Below are 22,103 nucleotides of genomic sequence, written 5' to 3' on the forward strand. Positions count from 1 at the left end.
CCTCATGGCTAATAAAAGCTAGCAGGAACGGAACAGCCGGATGGGCCAAGGAGGTGATCAATGCCTCTTTACGAGAGGGAGTGGTACCACCCTGCCTGAAACAGGCGGTGGTGAGACCGCTCCTAAAGAAAACCTCCTTGGACCCTGAAAATCTTGACAACTATAGACCGGTAGCAAATGTTCCGTTCCTGGGCAAGGTTTTAGAGCGTGTGGTCGCTCACCAGCTCCAGGCTCTCTTGGATGAAACTGATTATCTGGATCCATGTCAATCGGGCTTTCGGCCGGGGTTTGGTACAGAAACAGCCTTGGTCACCCTGTATGATGACCTCTGTCGGGAGAAAGACAGAGGGAGTGTAACTCTGTTGGTTCTCCTTGATCTCTCAGTGGCTTTTGATACCATCGACCATGGTATCCTTCTGGGACGTCTTGCGGACTTAGGAGTTGGAGGCACTGCTTGGCAGTGGCTGTGCTCCTACCTCAAGAATCGTCTCCAGAAGCTGGTGCTTGGGGAGCATTACTCGAGTCCCTGGATACTCCAATATGGGGTCCCACAGGGTTCAGTTCTGTCCCCCATGCTCTTTAATATCTATATGAAGCCGCTGGGCGAGGTCATTAGGAGATTTGGAGTGCGTTTCCAGCAATATGCTGATGATACGCAGCTCTACTTCTCCTTTTCATCTTCTACAGGTGAGGCTGTTAATGTACTAAACCACTGCCTGGCCGCGATAATGGACTGGATGAGAGCTAATAAACTGAGACTCAATCCTGACAAGACTGAGATGCTGTTGGTGGGGGGGCTCTCTGCCCAGATGGTTGATGTCCGACCTGCCCTAGATGGGGTTACACTCCCCCTAAAGGAGCAGGTCCGTAGTTTGGGGGTCTTATTAGATCCGCTCCTGTCACTGGAGGCTCAAGTAGCCTCGGTGGCACGGAATGTGTTCTACCAGCTTCGGCTGGTAGCCCAACTACGACCCTATCTGGATAGGGAAAACCTTGCCACAGTTATCCATGCTCTGGTAACCTCTAGATTGGACTACTGTAATGCACTCTACGTAGGGTTACCTCTGAAGACGGTTCGGAAACTTCAGCTGGTGCAGAATGCTGCGGCCAGAGTTCTTACTGGGACAAAAAATTTTGATCATATAACACCTGTCCTGGCCCAGCTGCACTGGCTACCAATATGTTTCCAGGCCAGATTCAAAGTGTTGGTTCTTACCTATAAAGCCCTTAACGGCATCGGACCGCAATACCTGGCGGAACGCCTCTCCCGCTATGTACCTACCCGGTCGCTGCGCTCGACGTCGAAGGCCCTTCTCCGTGTCCCAACGCATAGGGAGGCACGGAGAACGATAACTAGAGCTAGGGCCTTCTCAGTGGTGGCCCCCGAACTATGGAATGCCCTCCCTGATGAGATACGCCTGGCGCCTTCTTTGCTATCTTTTCGGCGCCAGGTAAAGACCTACCTCTTCGCCCAGGCATTTTAAAAAATTTTTAAATTTTAAAATTTGAATTTAAAATTGAAAATTTTTAATTATGTTTTATTGTGTTTTTGTATTTTAACCTGTTTTATTATGCTGTACACCGCCCTGGGAGCTTATTGCTATAGGGCAGTCTAAAAATGTAATAAAATAAATAAAATAAATAAATAAATAACGATATAAGTTTGAAGCAGATAAAGGAACAAGCTCTGACCCAACAGATTCCTTTCACTGACAAACTGAGGAACCAAGTTGTGTGTGAGAATGGGATTTTATATAGACTGTGGATGCCTGCTGAGAGAAAGGATGAATATGAACCAGTGAAGCAATTGATAGTACCTAGCAAATACGGAACCAGATTGCTAGAGGTAGCCCACGATGTCCCATGTGCAGGACATCTGGGAATAAAAAAGACCAAGAGGAGATTGGCAGCACATTATTATTGGCCAAATATCTCCAAGGATGTAAAACAACATTGTCTATCTTGTGGAATATGCCAAAAGGTGGGAAAGAGTGGAGTAAAGACCAAGGCACCCTTAAAACCCCTTCCTATAATTGGACAACCCTTTTATAGAGTGGGAATAGATTTGGTGGGCCCTTTTTCCAAACCCACAAGGCATGGCAAGAAATATCTAGTGGTGGTGGTGGATTTTGCTACCAGGTACCCAGATGCAGAAGCACTGAGATCTGTAGAAGCCCCTGTAGTGGCAGAGGCTTTATTAAAAATCTTTATGAGGCTGGGTTTCCCTCATGAAGTGCTGACAGATCAAGGCAGTGTATTCATGGGAGAAGTGATGCAATGTATGTGGAAATGTTGTGGTCTAAAACATCTAAAGACCACTACTTACCATCCCGCCACTAATGGGCTAACTGAGAGATTCAATGGAGTTTTGAAGGGCATGATAAGAAGCTATGTTCAAGATCACCCACAAGACTGGGATGAACGTTTGGGATGCTTCTTATTTGCATACAGAGAAGTCCCTCAGGAGTCAACAGGCTTCTCACCCTTTGAACTAATGTTTACTAGAAAAGTGAGGGGACCTTTGGAACTGCTAAAAAATTCATGGGAAGGAACTCTGGGAGAGTACAAAACTTCTGTAGTAGATTTTGTATTGGAATTCCGCAATAAATTAACATCAATGATGGAAGTAGTGAAAGAGAATTTGAGTCATGCACAGGAGAAGCAAAGTTACTGGTATGACAGAACAGCCAGGGAATGTGTGTATGATGTGGGAGCATGTCCAACACCTGACAACAGTATTGGAGGCCTTAAGAAAAGCAGGCCTCACAATAAAAGCTAAGAAATGCCAGTTTGGACTAAAGGAAGTAATCTATTTAGGACATAAGGTGGGGAGTGGGAAAATCACCCCCTTATGGAGCAAGGTGGAGGCAATACAAGCGTGGCCGATCCCCTTAACCAAAAAACAAGTAAGGGCATTTCTGGGTGTGGCTGGATTTTATAGGAAGTTTGTGAGAAATTTTGGGGAAATAGCAACCCCCTTGCATGAATTAACAAAGAAGAAGTGTTCTGAGCGTGTGGTATGGACGGATGAATGTCAGAAGGCTTTTGATCTACTGAAGCAAGCCTTGTGCCAAGGACCTATATTAATAGCACCAGACTATGAGAAACCATTCATCGTGGTTACAGATGCGTCGGACCTGGCGCTGGGAGTCGTCTTGCTACAGGAGAGAGAAGGCACCAGACATCCAGTGGCGTACCTGAGTCGCAAGCTGACGCCGAGGGAGAAAAACTATTCGTCGGTCCAGAAGGAGTGCCTAGCGGTCGTGTGGGGACTGAACAAGTTGCGCCCATACGTGTGGGGACGAAGATTCACAGTGACTACGGATCATCGGGCCTTGTTATGGTTGCAGACTATGAAAAACCATAACACTATGCTGCAGAGGTGGTCCTGGGCCCTACAGGACTATCAAGTGGACTTTCAGTTCATAAAAGGCAAGGACAATGTACTGGCTGATGGACTTTCCAGGCAAGTGGCTGGGACTGCAGTGACGTGACCAGACAGAGGAACAAAGAAAGACATTTTCCCCATAGAGACTTTTATTTGTTAACGCGACGTATAAATCCTGGAACAGGAATAATACTCTGCTGTTGTTTAAGGGGGGGGAAATGTGATGTTCCTATATTAATGTATATATGGTAAGTGTTGTTGTTTTAGAAGATACATGGTAAGTGGAGTGAAAGAGGAGGGGGAGTGAATGCGAGATGATTGGCTGAGTGTTTAAAATGGCTGAAGGTATAAAAGGAAGAGTGAGAGTGGAATCTGGGGGGGAGAAGAGAACTGAGTGGGTTGCTTGGTGGGGTTTAGAGAGTTGTTTACCAGGAGTGAGGTGGAGTTCGGATTAGTATTGAGTAAAACCATATGCTTATGTGCCTTAAGAAGAAATCTTGTTAATCTTGTTAGCTTTGTTATCTGTAATAAATACTTAATGTGGTTTACCAAAGGCCTAATCCTTGGCTGGGGTTTCACAGACCAGAAGGGAGGGTAAGGTAATGACCAAGGCTGAAGGGGAACTGTAACAAATGGTGGCAGCGGTGAAGAGAATAACAATACCAGTATTCAGAGTCTCTGGGAATACTAGTATTGTGACGTTACTGGTGGTTGCCTAGCAGGGGGATCTGTTGAGATCTGTGCTAGAGCGGGGAGAGAAACCATAAGAGAGAGCGGTCCGGACTGGTGGAGTCCCTGGTGGTGCCTAGAGACAGGCAGTAACCACGAGCAGGTAGGAACTTGACAGGGAGAGCCAGGGAAGGACACATCACAACAGGTCCCAATACCAATCCTTGAGGGACTCCACTTTCTACAGCCCTCCATTGGGAGAACTGTCCGTTTATTCCTACTCTCTGCTTTCTGCTTCTTAACCAATTCCTTATCCACAAGAGGACCTCTCCTCTTATTCCGTGACTGCTAAGCTTCCTCAGAAGTCTTTGGTGAGGTACCTTGTCAAACGCTTTTTGAAAGTCTAAGTACACTATGTCCACTGGACCACCTCTATCTATATGCTTGTTGACACTCTCAAAGAATTCTAATAGGTTACTGAGACAGGACTTTCCCTTGCAGAAGCCATGCTGGCTCTGCTTCAGCAAGGCTTCTTCTTCTATGTGCTTAGTTAATCTAGCTTTAATAATACTTTCTACCAGTTTTCCAGGGACAGAAGTTAAGCTAACTGGCCTGTAATTTCCGGGATCCCCTCTGGATCCCTTTTTGAATATTGGCGTTACATTTGCCACTTTCCAGTCCTCAGGCACAGAGGAGGACCCGAGGGACAAGTTACATATTTTAGTTAGCAGATCAGCAATTTCACATTTGAGTTCTTTGAGAACTCTCGGGTGGATGCCATCCGGGCCCGGTGATTTGTCAGTTTTTATATTGTCCATTAAGCCTAGAACTTCCTCTCTCGTTACCACTATTTGTCTCAGTTCCTCAGAATCCCTTCCTGCAAATGTTAGTTCAGGTTCAGGGATCTGCCCTATATCTTCCACTGTGAAGACAGATGCAAAGAATTCATTTAGCTTCTCTGCAATCTCCTTATCGTTCTTTAGTACACCTTTGACTCCCTTATCATCCAAGGGTCCAATCGCCTCCCTAGATGGTCTCCTGCTTTGAATGTATTTATAGAATTCTTTGTTGTTGGTTTTTATGTTCTTAGCAATGTGCTCCTCAAATTCTTTTTTAGCATCCCTTATTGTCTTCTTGCATTTCTTTTGCCAGAGTTTGTGTTCTTTTTTATTTTCTTCATTCGGACAAGACTTCCATTTTCTGAAGGAAGACATTTTGCCTCTAAGAGCTTCCTTGACTTTGCTTGTTAACCATGCTGGCATCTTCTTGGCCCTGGCGGTACCTTTTCTGATCTGCGGTATGCACTCCAGTTGAGCTTCTCATATAGTGTTTTTAAACAACTTCCAAGCATTTTCGAGTGATGTGACCCTCTGGACTTTGTTTTTCAGCTTTCTTTTTACCAATCCCCTCATTTTTGTGAAGTTTCCTCTTTTGAAGTCAAATGTGACCGTGTTGGATTTTCTTGGCAATTGGCCAGTTACATGTATGTTTAATTTAATAGCACTGTGGTCACTGCTCCCAATCGATTCAACAACACTTACATCTTGCACCAGGTCCTGGTCCCCACTGAGGATTAATTCCAGGGTTGCCGTCCCTCTGGTCGGTTCCATGACCAACTGGTCTAGGGAATAGTCATTTAGAATATCTAGAAACTTTGCTTCTTTGTCATGACTGGAACACATATGTGGCCATTCTATGTCCGGGTAGTTGAAGTCACCCATTACTACCACATTTCCTAGTTTAGATGCTTCTTCAATTTCATATCATTGTGGTTGCTTTGTTGTTTTTCTTTAGCTTTACTCTGATTTTCAATATTACCAGTTCACGATCTGTACCACAGTCTGTTCCTGGTCTTGTTTTCACAGAAAGTATGGAACTTCTCCATCATCTGTTACCAATTATATAATGAATTGCATTCCTATATTGACCATCTGGTGATGTCCACATGCACAATCATCTTTTTGGTTGTTCAAAAAATGTGTTTGCAAGAAATAAATTATTGGCTTCACAGAATTCATTCAGTCTTTCTCCTGCCTCATTTCTATCTTCTAAGCCCCATTTCCCCACAATTCCTAGTTCTCCGTTCCCTACTTTTGCTTTCCAGTCCCCAATGATTATCATCATATCTTGTTTTGGTGTGTGATCAATTTCTTCCTGTACTTCTGCATAAAATCTCTCCAATTCCTCTTTTTCTGCATTTGCTGTTGGAGCGTAGACCTGGATGATGGTTATGTTGATAGGTTTCCCATTTAATCTCATTGATATAACTCTCTCTGACCTTGTGTTATAGCTCCTAATTGCTTTTGCTACATCACTTCTCACTATTAAAGCAACCCTGTTTCTCCTTAATTTCTCATTTCCTGCATAAAGTATTTTGTAGTTGCCTGATTGAAAATGTCCCATTCCCATCCATTCTAATTCACTCACGCCAAGTATTGTAAAGTTGATACATTCCATTACTTGCTTGACAATTTCTAACTTTCCCTGATTCATGCTTCTCACGTTCCATGTTCCTATTTTGTGCGTCATAAAACTCCTGACTCTCCTTTCACATCTGTGAGCAATTAGGTATATCTAAAACAATCTAAAATATCTAAAACAATTAGGTATATAAAAGCAATGAAAAACAATTCCCTATATAAAAACAGTAAAAACAATTCCATATATAAAAAGAATTTCAAATCCAAGCAGATACTGACTGGTATTTGCAGATCAGAAGAAAGCCATGGTCCCATAAATGTTTCATTTGTTTCATAAATGTTAAGAAACCAAACACTCAGTTCTGCAGCATTCTGGTCTTTGAGATGCCTGCTTTCGATTGAGTTTTGGAGGGCTGGGTGTCCCAATGAGAATGTTAGCAGGAACGGAAGGCTGTAAGATATGGATGAAGTATCAGTGTTGGCTGGGTAGCATTAAGTGACAGCATCACCACTAAAGCCTCCCCTTCCAGTTCTGGCCCAAGGTGGTTGATATTGGGGAAGGCAATCTTCTAGGTCAGGGATGGGGAACCTCCAGCCCATGGGCCAATCTTGCTCCATGGGGGCGTTTTCCATAACCATGCCTACCTGTCATTCAGCTGACGTCACTCATGGTGGGCAGGAGGGTGAGTTTCAATTTGCCTCGGCTGCAGTTGCAGCCAAAACAGGACTTCACCCCCTGCTTTTCAGCTGACAAGTGGGGGCTAAATCTTGCACAGTTTGGTTGTGTGTACCTGTTCCTTACTGGGAGTAGACATGAGAAGCCAAGGCAAGCAGAAAGAAGAGCAGCACTTTCAGGACTGATGACATATGGCTGTTACCAAACTGGTAGCCGCATTTCGGACTAGCTGCATATTTAGGGTTGCCAGGCTCAGGGCCTGAGAATGGTTCTGTATCTTTAAGAGAAGAGACAATTCAGCCAAGTGCAGGTGGTCTTGCAACTCTGTAATGGGAAAAACCACAAGGTGGAATTCTCCCTTCCCCCTGCACAACTTTTAAAGATACAGAAGACCTCTTGGAGGCTGGGCCTGGCAGAATCATTCTCAGGCCCTGAGCCTGGCAACCCTATGCATATTCAATCTTGACCATCTACAAGGCAGTCCCATGTAGAGTACATTGCAGTAGTCCAGATGGGAGGCCACTGGAGCATGGACTGCTGATGCCAGGCTATCCCAGTCCAGCAACAGGAAGATGTAGCCAGAGACATAGAGGTTCTTGATATCTTAATGAGAAAATAAAATGTATGTACATCATGAAGAAGAATATATATAGGAATTGTCATGATTTAAACTATTCAGGCATTTTTCTTAATCTACCAATAAACTGTTGGGGAGGATCCACTCTGCCTGGTTGTTAATCAATATTGCACTTGGCCTGTATTCAACTAACAAGTCAACCATTATTCTCAATATATATTGAATCCTTTTTCATGAGCACCATACACTCTATGGCAGTTTATAAGAAGAGAAAGCTGACTTCCAAAACATTCTTTCAAATCCCCTTCAGTAAAATTCTACTTAGTTTGTTGGAAAAGACTTCTAACAAAGGGAAAGAACAAACCCTAATCCAAGCAGGTGAAAACAAGCCAATTGCAAACCACTGATATCTCATTAATCCCTCTACCTCATCTGTGTTAAAGAGAAATTTTGCAAACCTGAAATACAAAAATCACTCGGAGGAGTGAATATTGTGTGTATAACCTGCTTGCTCAGAAGTACATCTCTCTATGTTCAATGAGATTTACTCCCAGGAAAGTGTGCATAGGATTGCAGCCCTGAAGAGCAAGATATGGCAGAAATCCTAGCATATAATCAAGACATTATTTAAGGCAGAAGCATTGTCAAGAAAAGAACACATAGGAACATAGCAAGATGCTTTATGCCAAGTCAGACACTTGGTCCGTATAATTCAGTACTGTCTACACTGATTGGCAGTGGTTCCCCATTGCTTCATACAGTTGGTGCCCATTGGGACTGGTAGAGCAGAAAGCAGAGAGACCAACAGCAGGTGGAGCCAGAGATCATGACAGGCAGAGCCAACTAATTCTAATTATGTCCTCCTCCTCCTCCTCCCTGCTGAGTTCTATCAGGGCAACACTGAGACTAAGAAGGAGGAAACTGACAGGCTGGGCCACTCCCTAGACTGGCTGTAAGTATGAAGGCAGGTGGGTGGGGGCTAGCTGAAGGCAGACTGAGGTTGGTGTGGGAGTGCCCATCTGCCCTAATGGGCCAGCCTCCACTGGCCTCAGACATGGTATTTTCCCAGAGCCTACCTGGAGATCAAGTCAGGACCTTCTGCATGCAAAGCGTGTGCTCTACCACTGAACTATTCATTTGTTGTTATGTGTCTCCAAGTCGACTACGACTTATGGTGACCCTATGAATCAGTGACCTCCAAGAGTATCTGTCATGAACCACCCTGTTCAGACTTCCGGGAAGGGTGACTTAGCCTGTGCCTGCTTTTGAGACGGGCTCCTGCCTCAAAAGAAGCTTATTCAGATATATCAGTCAGATTTTTTTTTTTTTGACTGATTAAACTTCTCCCGGGTAGGGAGAAACGAAGAGATTAACCTCAAAGCCTATTTTTGTTGGGACGACCAGATCTCATTAATTTATGGGACGAGGTCCAGCCGACGAAGGTGGGACGGATTTTCAACAACAAGCTCTATCTGATAAAGCGAACGTTCATCTTATCTTCTAAGAGAGAACGCACTAACAGGCAAGCACCCTTCTTTCTATATTTTTCTTTTACTTGACTTAAATTGTTGCTGTTTAAAAGAGATTTGCCAGATTGATCGGTTTTTGACATCTCACTGGGGAGCCATAACTTCTCTCTGCTACTCACTAATTAATAGCTTATCTCTGTTTTTGTTGCAAAAAGCTGTCCTGGATTTGCATTCTAAAGATATACACAGAAGAGGGATTTCTATTCCAGATTTTTATTTTGAAGAATATTATATTGTCTGAGACTACTCTCTTTTTGGTCTATTTTATTTTGACGAATCTGTTTCCTGACGACCGCCATTAATTGTTTCGATCCTGGGAACTGCATTTTGTTTACTTAAGCATGGAGAGATAAGGCTGTCTGCTCTGTTTATACTGTGATGTCACCAAGTTTGGAGTATTAACCCAATTGTTGCTGAAATAAGAAGTGGTTTTCCTATATTTTTCTTTTAAAATGGCAATTAAGAAAGTGGCTGAGAATCTGGAAATAACTATGTTTCAGAAAATAATGGATGAGATTGAGATAACGAAACAAAACCTGCGACAGGGTTGTAAGGAGCTGAAAATTGAATTGAGTAAAATGAAGCAGGAGATTAAAGATATAGGGGTCCCTGTGAGAGAGGTGACCCTGGAGATTGGAACAAACGTGGAACAGGAAAAAGATTTGGAGTCTATGGACTTTAGAAACAAAATCTATTGTTTGGAGACACAGGAGATTAAAGACATAGGGGTCCTTGTGAGAGAGGAGACCCTGGAGACTGGAACAGGGGTCCCTGTGAGAGAGGAGACCCTGGAGACTGGAACAGGGGTCCCTGTGAGAGAGGAGATCCCGGAGATTGGAACAAACGTGGAACAGGAACAAGATTTGGAGTCTATGGACTTTAGAAATAAAATCTATTGTTTGGAACTCAATGTTATCTCTGAAGAAATTAATGAAGATTCTAGAGATAAAGTTATCAATGGCATGGATAATCTTCTGGACTGGAATGATGTGATGGAGCCCAATATAGAGAAAATCTATGGAATTAACTGCAGCCATGTGACAATGGAAAAACTTTCAAGAGATGACCCAGTGTATTTTGAAAAAAAGAACAGAGATATGATTTTACAGCAGTATTTCAGCAACCTATTCAGAATGGATGGCAAGAAAATATTTGGGATAGAGGTAATTCCCATCAGACTCTTACTATATGACTATGGCTTTGACAGCAAGATTATTATGGAATACTGATAATGGAAGATTGGATACTGAAATTACTGGACTTAACAAGACTACTGAAGATGGAAGATGGAAAATGGAACTAATAGGGATAATAGAACAATGGCTACTGAAATTACTGAACCTAACAGATTCTGATGTGATGGATTAATTGAAATGTTTATTTTGACTATGGTTATGACAATAAGATTATCATAATTAGTAATGAGATGGATTAATCGATATGCTTATCTGGAAAAAAAAATTGATAGATATATTTCTTAAAGAATTGAAACCTCTCTTTGACTTTTTGTGGAAAGAATAAAGTAATGTTTATGAGATTTGATGATTAAGTAAGATAACTACTGGAGGAAAGTGATTTTATAATATGACTTAAGAGACAGGATTGTTATATATTATAGACTTATAACTGATTTGATCTTTGACAAATGGGAAGTCAATATTTTACTCTTTATTTTTTATTTTTGTTTTTTTTTTCTTTTTTTCTTTTTGTTTAACTATTTTTGATTTTGTTTTTTGTCTTTGAATGTTTTATGATTTCGTCTTGTATGTTTTATGAAAATCTGAATAAAAATTATTGAAAAAAAAAAAAAAATGAACCACCCTGTTCAGATCTTGTAAGTTCAGGTCTGTGGCTTCCTTTATGGAATCAATCCATCTCTTGTTTGGCCTTCCTCTTTTTCTACTTCTTTCCGTTTTTCCAAGCATTATTATCTTTTCTAATGAATCATGTCTTCTCATGATGTGTCCAAAGTATGATAACCTCAGTTTCATCATTTTAGCTTCTAGTGATAGTTCTGGTTTAATTTGTTCTAACACCCAATTATTTGTCTTTTTTGCAGTCCATAGTATCCGCAAAGCTCTTCTCCAACACCTGAACTATAGTCCTCTTCAATTTTGTTTCAGACCAGATTCACAGATTTTCTAGTTGGATATTTGCTGGGCTTGGGAATGCAGGTAAGGGAGCAGTCCCAGTAATGTCCTTATTGGAATTCAGCAAAGGTGGCAGCTGATGATTCCATGTCAGTGGGGCAGTGGAATCTGTTCCAGGTTTTAGGCTGCACATTCAAGGAGTTGTCTAAGTTGCTGACAACTCAAATCAAAGTTCCAAAAGAGCGCAATTAAGTTGCCTTAGTTCAGCACTGGGGGACTTCTTTCAGCCTCAGGGCTGCATTCTCTTTTTGGGGCCACATGTAAGTCGTAAGTGGGGCTAGAGTAGGTAAAGTGGGTAAAGCAACACATGTGCATTTTATTGTTGTACAGTAGGCTAGTTCCTACATGCACCATTTTCTATCCTCCATCTAGGCAAGCAAGACACATGATCAGAGTTCCAAAGATATCCCAGCCAGGCAAGATCACTCAAGGAGGGTGTGAAGCAGGGGTGGTGAGGGGTGTAGCCTTGGAAGAGGGGGAGTGGCTGGAGAGAAGGTATGGCCTGAGGAGAGTTTCAAGGGCCATATAGAGAGTCCCGGGGGGCTACATTTGGCTCCCAGGCCTGAAGTTCCCCACCCTTCCCTTAATTGACTTCCACAGCCATGTTTATATCCTTCACTGTGTTGTTATGTGCCTTCAAGTCTGTTACGACTTATGGTGACCCTATGAATCAGCGGCCTCCAGTAGCATCTGTCATGAACCACCCTGTTCAGATCTTGTATGTTCAGGTCTGTGGCTTCCTTTATGGAATCAATCCACCTCTTGTTTGGTCTTCCTCTTTTTCTACTCCCTTCTGTTTTTCCCAGCATTATTGTCTTTTCTAGTGAATCATGTCTTCTCATGATGTGTCCAAAGTATGATAACCTCAGCATTAAAAGGTTTGCTTCCTACCCACCGCTCCCCTCCCCCACTGCCTGGTAAAAGACCATTATAAATGGCTGTATAAAGAACAGAATTGCTGTTTTCAGAAGGGCAGCCATACAAGTCCTGGTAGCCCAAAGCCCATTTGGAACAATGGAAAATTAGGCTGATGGCGGGTTTTGCCCCACTTTGGGCTCTAATGTACATTCCTCAGAAGCAGCCATTTAAAAGTCTAACCCCCCCTCCCATTTTGCCATATCAGGCAGCAACTGAGAGCTCAAATGAATAAAATGGGCAGCGAGCCGAATAGATTTTTACCTGCTGCTTCCAGGCCAGAGAGGAGTGCAGCTGATATAGGAATGGCACGTTTCTCATTTTGCTGAACTGCAAGACAGAGGGGGAAAAAAAATCAAATTAGGATCCCTACTTAGAGAATCATCTTCCTGTTAGGAAAGCTTTGTGAAACCATTAGCAATGCCACACGCGGTACAAAGGGAGAGGATTCCGGTGTCATCTGCCTTGATTCTCCCTCCGCTCTCCGTATTATTCTCTCCCCCTCCTCCCCTTCCCTGTTCCTCTCTTTTAAGCTAAAGAGAAAGATCTACTGGGCTCAAGCACTAAGCAAGTTAAGCTCACAGATATTACTGAAGTGTAATAGCACCCCCTGCCAGGTTTCAATTACAAACTACATTTCACACACACCGAGAGGAAAACACATGGTAAAATGTCAGTTCCCAAACTTTTTACATTTCTTTTATGAAACTTCTGCCATTATTTTCTGGGAAGGTGGGGGAGGAACTTTACCTGTATTAGAGTGTGTTGGTGGGGGAGGAGGCTAAATTAATAATTTTCAAATTTTTTGGGGGGGGAATAATAATCTATGAAGCAAAAACACACAGCCAGAATCTAAGCAAGGTGCTTAGATCCACATAAGAATTAACTAATAGGCAAAAAAACCCTTGCAGTTTAAGAACGTACCTATAGCCCACAGATATTTCTATCAAACTTTAAAAAGCAGGGAAATTGGGCAGCTATAGTGAATGCACCAGGGGAACAGTAGACCTGACCTCCTCCCTGAGATATTGCACTGCCCCACAAATTTGTCAAAATGCAAAGACAATTTGAGTTGGTCTTTCACAGTCCAACCCACTTCCTGCGTAGCTTGGAAGAATTTGGTAACATGTGCCTCTGAGCATAGGGTGAGTGTTGGCAACAAGACATGTGCTGTGCTGATCTTGTTTTAGCAGAGGGGAAGCAACAATATTAAGATACAGTTGATATAGTTCAGATAGTCACTTTAAATATGTTTGATTTACTTTGCAATTTTAGTGAAGTTTCCTATAGTAAATCATTTTATTTTGCTTCTGTTTCTGTGAATATGTGAAGCACAGCAACACTTTGCAAAATATACATTAAAAAACTCCAGAAGGAGGGGATTGGAAGGGGAGGTGCAAAGGAAGCGGGAGGGAAGGGGCAAAAGGGGGGTGATGGGAGGAAGGAGGAGGGGACGGCAGGTTTGATCATTTGCCTGCTTATTGAGTTCAGTGGGATTTAATCCCATGCAATCATGTTTAAGATAGCTAAAACTGACCATGGGGGGGAGGGGGGAGGGGAAGAAGGAGGGGGAAAGAGGGAGGAGAAGGGAGGGTGGGTTTCATCATTTCCATACTTTATGAGTTCAGTGGGATTTATTTCTGTGCAATCATATTTAGGATAGGTGAAACTGACCTGTGGAAGGGGGAGGGGGGAGTGGAGGAGATTGGGTGGGTGGGCACTGGGCAGAGGGGAAGCCCCTTTCCTTTCCAAAAGGAAAACATTGTGAACAGTATCATTGCTTTTCAGCATTTCCCCCACCTTTTTATTCTACAGCAGGCACATGTAGCCTCCCACCCAAAGTTAAACCAAAGCTGTCCCTGGCCACATCCACACCAGACCTTTATTTCACTTTAGACAGTCATGGTTTCTCCCAAAGAATCCTGGGAAGTGTAGTTAGTGAACGGTGCTGAGAGTTGCTAGGATATGCCCTGTTCCCCTCACAGACCTTCAGTCAGAGTGGCTGACTGTTAAATCAGTCTGGCCACTGGAGCTCTGTCAATGGAATAGGAGTCTCCTCTCAGCACCCTTCACAAACTACACTTCACAGGATTCTTTGGGGGAAGCCACGACTGTCTCAAGTGAAATCAAAGTCTGGTGTGGGTGTAGCCCCCTGATTAGGCAAGCCCAGAAGCTGTGAGTCTGCCTTTTAGAACACTGACAGTTGGTTCTTACTGAGCATGCCCGACATTATCATTTAGTTCAATGCAAATTTTCGTAAATTAATTAAAAATCACCCAGGCATGTTTTAACTTTTAAACTGCAGAAGATGGAGGTCAGAGTATGGGGCAAGGTCAGTATCAGGATTATAGGTACTCTGTGAACATAGCTGATTTTTAATGAATTTCAACAGATTATGAGAACACTCAGGGGAAAAAGTCCAAAAGGGCTCTGGGGTTTTTTCTCTCTCTTTTTAGACTTTAAACTCTTGATTCTCTCTGAATGTTTTGTGTATCGCCATGAAAATCAAGAGGGTTGTTAAGCAAGCGTTTCTGAGTTCAGGACTGTAAGTTTTGTAAGGTTTTGTTTTGAAATGAGCTTATGGGAAGCATCAGAATGGCATGGGGGTTATTTTCAATTTAACATTGTGGAATGCGAAAAATCCACGCTGGCTATCGTATACAGCCAGTCTCGTGGCTGCATAATATAGGACCGAGATGTGAAACAGCAGGGCCAGGGGCCAAATATGGCCTTCCAGGCCTCTCTATCTGGCCCTCAGGACTGTCCCCAGGCCACACATCCTCACCAACCCTGCTTCGTACCCTCCTCAAATTCTTTTGCTATCCGGAATGTGCCCTTAAACTCTGATAGTGCCTCTTCCTTGCCTGGAAGGAGGATAAAGAGGCGTATGTGGATCTGTATGGAAACTAGCCTGTTGTACAAAGGTAAAATTTATATGCATTACCTCTGGCCCTGCCCACCACTGCCATGCAGTCCCGGGAAGGTTGCCCAGAAGGAAATGTGGCCCTCAGGCTCGAAAATATTTCCTGCCCTTGACACAGAACACTGGCTTATGCTAAGTTAAATCGTTGGCCCACCTACTCCAGTGTTGTCTAGTGTCTCTACAAAAGGGGTGGGCAGGCTTCAGGCTTCCAGGACCTATATTGTCTTTTATCAAAACCTTAAGATCCACCAACTGGAGAGTGTTGCAAAAGTCACACAGAACCAAAGAATTCTGAGCCCAGGAATTTGTACCAGAGATGAACTGAGTTCATAGTCCTTCCACACAAAAAGCCACTCCTGGTTACTGCAAGCATTTGTCATTTCAGAAACATAATGTAAGGTTGGAGGAGGGGGAAATCATTTTATTGCTGCTATTGGTAAACAATTCTCACTCGCTGGATCATCACCTTGTAGTGGTGAGTGGGTTTGCGTGTTCCACTGAACTCTATGAGCGATGCCGTTGGGAGTCATGTACTCCCAGCAGGGTCACCCATGGCGGTAAGTCAAGGGAGAGGAACCAGACAAAGAATGATCCAAGAATGTCCTCAATGGTAGAACAGGCGGAGGATAACCATTTTTATGTTACAACGGCTGTGAAGGTGGATGAAGGCTGCAGCAGATAAAAGACTTCCAATCATTGTGGTATCCATGCTATTGGATCGAAGCCTTTTCCCATCAAGATTGTGTGTTGATCATTGTGCGCCAATCGCCCCACATAAAACAAATTCATGCACAGGCGTCTTCCAACCAAAACAAAACAAAAGTCCCATGGCAATTGGCAAATGGCAACGGGGGCAGTACTGTAAAATCTGGAAGCTCCTAGTTATGTCCTTCATGACAACATGACAGCGACAATTTTGGATAACAATGGCTTTCAGAGCAATCCATTTAGAGTCAGATCAGGTGTAAAACAGGGATGTGTCATTGCTCCAACCTTATTTGCTATCTTCATTGCTATGATTCTACACCTTATTGAGGGGAAACTTCCTACTGGTGTGGAAATCATATATCGAACAGATGGAAAGCTTTTTGCTCTCAGTAGGCTGAAAGCAAAAAGTAAGGTAATGTCAACCTCTGTCACAGAACATCAATATGCCGATGATAATGTAGTCTCCGCACATTCAGAGAAAGATCTTCAAACTATCCTAAATGTCTTTGCAGAAACATATGGAAAGCTTGGGCTCTTAATATATAAAAAACCAGAAGTGCTTCATCAACAGGTGCAAACTAGTCCCTCTGTAGCACCATCAATCCAGTTTAATGGTGCGACACTGGAGAACATTACTAACTTTTCCTATCTTGGAAGCCATCTCTCTGCAAACTCTGTCATCGATGCTGAAATTCAACACTGTCTGAGCTCTGCGAGTGCCACATTCTCCCGAATGAAGTGTAGAGTGTTCGAGGGTTGGGGTGATCCTGACTTTGGTGTTCAATGATACATCATTGCATTTGAGGGACTGGCTGGTTGGTTCCAGGTTCCATTTGCATTCTGTATTGATGATGAGCCCATCCAGATATTCTTTATACTGTGCACTGATCTTGACATGTGCTCATGATGCTGTCACTGCAGTTACGCATGATCCTGTTTTGCCTTTAAACGTTTTGAGGCAGTTACCCTGCTTCAGGTGAAATGTCCCATAGTTTCCTGCTATAATCCCATAATGTTTTATTCTACAAATGTTCCACTCCTTTTTTTTACTCCCACATTTCATGTGCCAACATGCAACCTCTTCTTTGTGACATAGCTATACCTATTTACTTCCTATTAATGCCAGATACCAGCATTCCTGTGGGAGATTTTTGTGTGGAAATGAGCAATGGTTTAGTACAGCAATCACAGTCTGAATATAAAAACTTAAAAAGTATAGAAATGGCATGGTGACATGTCACTATAGTGCAGCTGACTTACACATGGGAACAAGGGGGGAGGAATTGGGGATCGAAGGAACATGGACAATGTGATGGGCAGGGTTAAAGTGTAGATGCAATAATGTAGGAATATTGGGGAAGCACTGCAGAACAAGTGATAAAGTGGGATGATGTATGGACAGTTCAGTATAAGCCCACATCAAATGCACTATTAATGAGTTAGTGACATGTTGCATGCACCTACAAACAGCAGTCTGGACAAGAATGTTATCTACACAGATCAGACACCTTTTTTATTTAGCAAAGTAAACAATAAATTAAGCACAAGGCAGGGGACTGTAGCTCAGAAGAGCACATGCTTTGAATTCAAATGATCCAAGGTTTAGTTTCTGGCATTTCAAGGTAGAGCTGGGAAAAACTTGTATATGAAGCGATGGAGGGCCACTGCCAGGCTCTGTTCGCCACAGTTGGGTAGAAGGTAGATCTGGATCTACTGGTAGATCTCTGGGTGGTTTGAAGTCAATCAGCAAGGAATTCTGACTCCCAGTTGTTTAACATTCATTCATTCATTGGCGATCACTCGTGGCCGAGTAAGATTGTCTTCCAAGATAAGGTCTTTAACGGTGGGTCCGTAAGTGACTGTGGAGGCCAATTCTAGATCCACATAGCCTCCCACAGTGAGGACATAGGTTTCCAGATGGAAGACAGTCATGATGAGGATTTGCTTGATGTGCCTGCCACTTAGCTCATTTGTCCCTTTCAACCTGTATTCATAGAATCATGGAATCATTCAGACCATGGTATTCCCAATCTCTAGGTATGGATGTGAAAGTTGGACAGTGAAAAAAGAGGATAAGAGAAAAATCAACTCATTGGAAATGTGGTGCTGGAGGAGAGCTTTGCGGATACCATGGACTGCAAAAAAGACAAATAATTGGGTGTTAGAACAAATTAAACCAGAACTGTCACTAGAAGCTAAAATGATGAAACTGAGGTTATCATACTTTGGACACATCATGAGTAGACATGATTCACTAGAAAAGACAATAACGCTGGGAAAAACAGAAAGGAATAGAAAAAGAGGAAGGCCAAACAAGAGATGGATTGATTCCTTAACGGAAGCCACAGACCTGAACGTACAAGATCTGAACAGGGTGGTTCATGACAGATGCTCTTGGAGGTCACTGATTCATAGGGTCGCCATAAGTCGTAATCGACTTGAAGGCACATAACAACAACAACAAAGCTCTAGTCTTTAAGAAATCGGGCAGATTAGGCTCTGAATGTCAAAGATGCCCCATAGATTGTAGTTCCAGCCTAAGTACTGTTAGTTGACCTCACAAGCCAATTGGGACACATCCCTTGTCATTTTCAGATCACTGGGCCTGCATATCACTGAGACTACTAAAGACCTCTACTTGAAAGTTTAGAGAGCAGTCACTTTATTTCTTACTGATTTTCTTTCATTTATATCCTGCTTTTTGTCCATCATGGAACCAAGGCATCCATGTAGTTCCTAGATGGTCTCCCATCCAGGTACTGGCCAGACCCACACCTTCTTAGCTTCAGCAAGGTGGTGGCCTCATGAGCCTTCAGACCACATCCCGGGACATGCAATAAGAAGTAGATGATAGTGAGGTACATAGACCAGTGGTCTGAATTGTTTTGGTTAATTAAACTCATCAGGCCATTATTTTGTTGTATTTTATACCCTGTCTTTCTTCCATGGAGGTCAAGTCAGTGATCATAAGGTTCCCAGGCACTTCTCCTGTTAAGATGTTGAGGAGTTTCAGACCTCCATAACTTCAACAAGGTTGAAAAAAAAGGAAATGAATCATTAAAGGAGGACACAGATTTGCATTTGTCACATGGCTACCCTATTCAGATTATTAAGAAGTTCAGATCCCATCATTATTGTAGAATACCCTGACTGAAAGGATATATTGATGCTGATTTCAATATTAGTGGCTTTGGTCGCCAGTGGCTCAAGTGGCTAGAAGGAAGTCACTCCAGCTGGTTCTGAATAAAGTCTAGAAGAAAAAGGCATCTTCCATTTCTCTGTCATCAAAATTAGCACAGGGAGAAGTGAATAAATCAAGGGATAAATGCCAAAATCTAACAAAAGCTTTAGTTGATTAATCTACCAATTACATAAACTAAGGTTTGCAGCCTATGATAAGTGTTAAGAATGGGTGATAAACAGCTGAGTCATACTCAGAATGGTCCCTCTGAAATCAATGGGTTGTATTCAACTAACTCTTGCTCAGAACAGACAAATTGAAATCAATGAATCTACGTTAGTCGTGCCTATCAACGTCAATGAGTCTGCTCCAAGTAGGACTAGCACTGAATACCACCCAATGAACTTACGTTAAGTCCATTGATTTCAGTATATGTCTACTCTGAGTATGACTTAGATATCACACTTTCATTGTTGTTGTTGCTGCTGTCACTATTTTAAAATATACTTAGTAGATTGCTGCTCATCTACTAAAGCTGGATTTGGAAGGAGTGTTACGGCCAGGATTTTTAAAACAATAATAATGAAACTCCTGGGGTTTTCCTTCATAAAATAAAAATGCTGACTCATCTTTTCCCCACCTTTCAATTCTGAAGCTGCTGCTGTAATAAAGATAACCAAGGAGGTTAGAAAGGGCCAGAGAGGCCCCTATGATCTGTTCACCGTGGAGAGTCCATGGAGACTCATTCAGTTCTACGGTGCCTCAAAGTGTGAGGAAGAAAGGAACTTGGTGAGATTTTCATTCTGACTGTAGAAGCTCTTTTTATGAGAGCTTCTCAAATGCTTTATCTTTAACGAGGACGTGGTGACTAGTGCGGGGATGGCTGTATAATAAGGCTCATGGGTGCTTTGCCAAGGAAACTTTTCAGAAAGGGGAAGAAAGTTCCTTGATGAAAGTAAGATGAGTTTTTTGTGTGTGTGTCCGTGCATGTGAGACGTAGAAAGTTGCATTTGGATTCTGGGACCTGTGGAACGAGGGACAACAGGGGAGCAGGCCACAAATCTGAACTCCCTCTTCTCTTTCTCTCCTATAAAGGAAGAGAAGAGCTTCAAAGGGAATGCGAGTGACAGGAGAACCAAGGGAAAGGTATTGCATAGTCTTGCTTCAGGTCACAGTTATGGTTTGCATTGCTGAGCAAAGTCTTTCTAATTTAACATTTATGAACCCCTCTGTGGTCGGGTTCACTCAGGGAAAGTCTTGGGAACTTGGTGGTGATAAGTAAACACTGAGTGTACGTGTTGTGATGTAGAGAAGAGGTTGGCTTCGAGACAAATTGCCGTGATAGCAACTAGTGAAAATATAGAAAGCTGCCTTTTCCCAAGCCAGACCATTGGTCCATATACTGTAGCTCAATGTTGTCTACACTGACTGGCAGCAGCTCTCCAGAGTTTCACAGGATATTCTGAGCCCTACCTGGAGACGCCAGGGACTGAACCCGGGACCTTCTGCATGCAAAGCAGATGCTCTACCACATTTCACCCCTGACCTTTCTCCATTAAGTAATGTGAAAAGAAAGTGCATTTGAAAATTATCAGAGGGAAGAGATTTTTGCGTGTGTGAAATTCTCCTTGGTGGGGTGTAAGATTTTTGTCATATTTACAATGATTCTGAGGTGACTGAGAAATGTTTGCGAGTATCCATTCTTTCAATCTCCACCAGTGGTCATCTCGCCAATGGTCTGCAATAGGGATGGCTAAATCTCTCCGTTTCACTTTCTCATAGATTCTCATTTTTCCAAACTTCAGTTCTCCACATTTTGTACATCAGCTTTCATTTTTTTAAGTCATCACAAAAATGTGTCCACAAATATGCAAAACAATTTCTCCTAATATAATGCATTTTTGTATGTTATTTTCACTAGTACATGAATTTATATGCACACTTTACCATAGTATGTGTATTTATATACACATTACCTACCTGGAGAACTGCACTGCAAAATGGAGCGAAGTGCAACTGTTGAAGGATAGCAGTGTTTTAGTTTGCACATTGCTTCAGAAAATATGAACTTGGCAAGTTCATCTGTACATGTGAACTGAATTGACTTTCTCCCCAATCCCTAGTCTGCATTTTGCAGCCTTCTCAGGTGCCTGTACTCCAATAAAAGCTCAGGGGAAGACATGAGGTTGCTCCTTTGATGGACGTTTTTCAGAAAAGGAAATGGAGGCAGCCAAGGAGGCTGCAGATTGTTGGAGAAATTATTAAGGAAAAGAAGGAAAAAACTGCACAAAATTATCGTATCTGCCTTGTAATGATAAGGTAAGTGCAACACTTGTACGTTTGTAAACCACCTTGTGACCTTTTGGCAAAGGTCTGTAGTGAAGTCCCTAAATAAATAAATTAATTAAACCCTGCATGTGCCAAAAATCCTAAAGAAATTCTAAACTGCCAGGAAAATGAAGTCAAAAAATGGGAAACTTATTTGGAGAGGAAGAAATTGGAGGGCAGATTTTGGCCCAGCCCTGTTTTATAGACATAGGGCGCCCCGCTCGCCGCGCAGCTGACGAGCGGGGCAAGGTTGCAGGTGGGGGTGAAGACGCTGCCTCCATCTTTAATGAAGGCAGCGTCGCACGTCGCGCTGATGACGAAAGCGCGATGCGTAACGTGAGGGGCGGGGCTGGCAGGACTATTTAAGTCCCACCGCCCCTCTTACCTTCCTCTCCTTGCTGCGCGACGACGTGGGACAGGCAGAAGAAGAGCAAAGAAGAGCGCAGTGAAGAACAGCGGCGGCCATTTTGGAAGGCCGCGTGACTGACGAGATCGCCATTTCGAGGAGCCAATCTGTGGCAACACAGGCTGTGCTGTCAGCCTCTGCGCCATTAGGCGCGGGTTTGTGACTCCGGCATCTTCCGGTGGGCCGGAGAAGCGGCTGCAGGCTTGTGGAGCCAAACGAGGCCGCACCCCCCC

The 22,103-nt window shown here is 43.0% G+C and overlaps 1 long non-coding RNA gene across 2 annotated transcripts in view; it reads right to left on the reverse strand.

The window, feature by feature from the left end:
- Positions 1 to 22,103, reverse strand: part of LOC133390248 (uncharacterized) — a 49,186-nt gene that overhangs the window by 16,266 nt on the left and 10,817 nt on the right. For both annotated transcript variants that reach the window (XR_009764352.1, XR_009764351.1), the window contains exons 2-4: positions 15,714 to 18,090; positions 12,589 to 12,654; positions 6,757 to 6,928 (exon numbers count right to left, since the gene is read on the reverse strand). This is a non-coding gene — a long non-coding RNA (uncharacterized LOC133390248). The remainder of the gene's footprint in view (positions 1 to 6,756; positions 6,929 to 12,588; positions 12,655 to 15,713; positions 18,091 to 22,103) is intronic.

This window comes from Rhineura floridana, chromosome 8, assembly GCF_030035675.1.
Source record: "Rhineura floridana isolate rRhiFlo1 chromosome 8, rRhiFlo1.hap2, whole genome shotgun sequence".
Taxonomy (NCBI): Eukaryota; Metazoa; Chordata; class Lepidosauria; order Squamata; family Rhineuridae; genus Rhineura; species Rhineura floridana.